Source organism: Nipponia nippon, unplaced genomic scaffold, assembly GCF_047370975.1.
Source record: "Nipponia nippon isolate SJK-2023a ecotype South Korea unplaced genomic scaffold, ASM4737097v1 scaffold_97, whole genome shotgun sequence".
Taxonomy (NCBI): Eukaryota; Metazoa; Chordata; class Aves; order Pelecaniformes; family Threskiornithidae; genus Nipponia; species Nipponia nippon.
Window position 1 is genome coordinate 109468 of NW_028262421.1, and position 4043 is coordinate 113510.

Below are 4043 nucleotides of genomic sequence, written 5' to 3' on the forward strand. Positions count from 1 at the left end.
GGTGGCAGGAAACTGTTCTTGGCCAAAGCAGCTCCGTCGGAGCAGAGTCCATGCTTGTCTTCCCACGGGAACTCTCGTCTCCCCAGAAGGGAACACGACGAACCCAACATGAACGGCTTGTGAAAGAGCCTACTGCTTTGGGACACCTCCCGCTCCAGGAAGAGAAAGTTGCACTCCAATTGCGTACACACCTTGCTGATCTTCCTGCCGGTGAGATGTTCAAACCTTTTCAGACACACGGTGAGAACCTTGGGCACGCGATGGATTGTAAACCTCTTGGAGGCGGCAACCATCTTGTCACACCTTGAAAGCAAGCACAGAGCCAGATGCTGAAGGGCACCCTTTTTCCCCGCCAGAAGGCAAGACAAGCTTTCCTGTCTCACACATCCTGACGCTGTTTTAAGGCTATTCAGAACCATAAGTACCAGATTAAACAACAGCTGCTGCCCATTACTGGGCATTAAACCTCCATGAAAAGAGGACTTCTGCACGATGACATGCAGCACCTTCAGGAAGGATCTAGCATTAATATGGCGTTAGTAATCATCTTACTTGCTACATTTAAAGCAGTTTTCCCCATCCAGCTGCTCGGGTTTCACAAAGTCCTCCAGAGCTGCGGTGACAGAGGAGGCTGCCTGGAGGAGGGAGAAAGGAGAGCACTGAGCTCGGGGAAACGCCCTCGCCCAAACACTTGGCTAAGAGCTGCCAAGAAGGCGCAGGTAGCTGAGGCTGAGGAGACCCACTGTGAACCCACAAGCAGTGTCCAGAAGGAGGCAGAAAGAGGGTATTATGCTGAACATTTCCTCATTTCCCAGGAATGCCCAGGGCTATCAAAGCGACCTCTCTGTGGCACCACTCAGTTCAGCTACTGATGGGGTGCAGGGTCATCAGAATGAAAACAACACAACCCATCAGCCTGGGAGCCAGAGGGGTGTTGAGGGAGGGCAAAGGGAAGAAGGAGGAGAGTCCATCAAGGGTGCAGGGAGGATAATGTGTGCTTGTCCCGCTTAAAGCCAGCACCTACAGGGAGACCACTGCCATGGCCTCCCCAGAAGGACACAGTCCATTCCACTCCCCACCCACCACCAAGCTCTCTTCTCTTGGCTTTGCAGTATATGGTTTTACACCACCTGCGTTTATTCTGGAAAGCTACGGGGGCCTTGGGATGTCTTACAAACCCTCTTACATTTATATCCAAAGGAAGATCCAGGAAGGCCTCGTAGGAATCGGAAACGGCTTTGCAGCTCAAGCACGTGACTGGAAGGCAAATCAAAATGCTCAGCGACAGGGGAAGTCGACTGACTGTGCCGGTTTACGGCCTCCATACCTGCTACGCCAGTCACACGATCAGCTGTTTATCACAGGCAGACAGAAGGACACAGACAATTCCAAGCAGAGCGATAGTCATGGAAAAGTACCTCTGGATCTCAGCATGCCCCCAAATATTTGGTGGACGATGGTAGTTGCTTGAGAAGAGACATCCAAGCTGGAAAGAAAGGGTAAGGCAGGGAGCTCAGAAGTAGGGCAGAGAGTGATCTCCTCCAGGAGTTTTGCTTTGTCTGAAAACCCTGGCGGTAGGGTTTCCTTGATGGGAGTACACCAAGGAGTCCAAAGGCCTCAGGAGCATTGAAAAGGGAATTTGCTTGTGCTTACTCGTTGCTTCCACTCAGACAAGCTCTCTGCATGGCATCGACAGTGCAGCGTAAGAACTCGTGGGCGTCTTCCTGCATGCCATGCTGGAAATGTTCTCCTATTCCTAAGAAAGAAGAAGTTAGGAGTTGTCCCCCGCAGGAAGGGAAGGAAACCTGTAAAAGCACCTGAAATGACTCACGTGTGAGGACATTGACAACACTCCAAGGCTGGATGGCACTGGCTGAGGAATGCAGGACCTTGTTAACATGTGCTTCCATTCTGCACATCATGCAGAAGCCTTGCTGGCGACCTGAAGAGGAAGGGAGGGAGGGAAGCGTCTCGGGTTAGCAAGATCTCCAGAGCGGTGGGAAACCTAATGGAGATCCTGAAGTTACAAGAACAGCCCCCGCTCCTCTTCTCCCAAGGTGCCAATGGCCCACTGGGACATTGTAGTGCATAGAAAACTTTCTTCAGAGGGATGCTGAACTGACAAAAGTTTTCTGTGCAAGAAGCAAAGAGAGTTTAACTTGCAGGAATGGGGACCGAGAGCGGGGGCTAGAAAGAGGTGCCTCTCTGAAGATGAATACACCGAGATAGGACAAGGGGCTTCTAGGCTTGAGTGTTCAAAGAACACCAACTCGGGGGATTGAGAGAGGAGGGCTGCTTTTCTCCTCAATCAAATTCCAGATGCTGGGAATCCTTGGGAAGAGCCCACCAGATTTGCAAGGAGCTGTTGATAAAAGTACTGACACGAGCGGCTGTGCTCCCGAGAGAGCAGGTAGTTGGCGAGAGGGGGTGTGTACGTCAGGCACTGCAGGACGGAGTTGAGGTAGCACGTATTGCCCAGGTTGTGGAGTCCTGCTCCAGCTCTCTGTCTTTGCTGCCAATCCATGCAAAGCTTCTCCGGGGGAAAGAGGATCCTTTGCGGCAGAGCCATTCCCTCGGCAATGGCTGCAGGGAAATGACATTTGAAAAGAGAGGAGACGATGTGGTTGCACAAAAGCATCGTTTAAAAGTCAAGCTCTGTACAGGAGCCCCCAGGACAAGCAGCTCTAACCTCCAACACAGAAACACTGGGGGAAGCCTAACACTGCCATTGACAATGACTGGTCAAGAAGCAGTTTTGGAAAAGAGTCTGTTGCCCTGCTTCCTTTGCCAAAACTCCAAGAAAGCCACACTCTGATTTCTGTGCTTCGGGCTACCTTCCTTTCCCTCTAGACTCTTGAATTGGATTATCAGGTCAAGTCTTCCCTTTTTCTGATAGTGACTTCATGAAAACAAGCAAGTCCCTAGCCCAGAAGGTAACCCTACTGATGTCAGTACGAGCAATGTCATCTTTCAGAGTCTTGTACATCGTGGCAGAGGAGGGACAAAACTCATTTTCCTGTGTCTAATCAAAAACTCCTGGGTGAGCCTGGCTGCTACCAGGAAACGCCCCAGAATTCACTCTAGGTTGTCAGCACATCCACAGTCAGGGATGGAGCAGCAGCCACGTCCGTCGCCTTTGGGCATTCACAAAGTCCAATGGTGAAGCCCTTACTCACAGGAGTCATTCCCCATTGCGGCCATCGCTCCTCTCAGGAACAGAGCGGAAAGCTTGGGATGACAAAGGATGTCAGGACGCGCTCCAGAAAGAGATCAGCACCAGTCCTGTCACCTGATTGCAAAGAAATAAGTGGAGTTCAAGAAAATGATTGAAAAAAATTCCAAACGAAACCCATAGATCAACGTCTGCCATCAGAAGTGTTTCAGTGGTACTTGTAAGTGCTGCAGAGCTGCAGGCTGATGGCCCTGCTGTCCCTGTCACAGGACTCCAACTGACAGCAATTACCAAGGCCCTTTTGACACACTGCATTGCGTGTCACCTTCTCTAAAGGGGACCTGCTGCTTACCTGTGGCCAGCGTTAGCAGCAGAGCCCTCTGGCTCTCCAGCCCACACTTTCCCACCTTGTACACAGCAGTGACCGGCTTTCGGCCGCTACTTCAACGGCTGCTTTTGCCGTCCTCCTTTTCTGTCTCCCTTCCTACCCCATCAGTCAGGGTGGGCTTCTTGTCATTCCATGCTGAGCCCAACGCCTCAGACTACACTGCCACCCCCTACTTACCTCTCCTGGGATATGGCAAAGAAATATAAGAATTAGCAAAGAGGAACTCTACCCATAGCCCATATCTGGCCAGCCTAGAAAGGTGTAATAGCTCAGCCTAGAGCGCGGAAGGCACACACCAGCCTATACTTTTCTCCTCTATCTACCTACCCTATGCTGTGTCCTGAAAGTCAAATCATAATTACCTTTGAACGAGGATGGAAGTTGAGGAGAAGTGGGCAGGAAACGATAAATGGTTGGAAAAAAGTGGGCACGCAAGTAGCAATGGAAGGAGCTGAGTTATCCCGAAGGCCAGCTCAGCCCAAC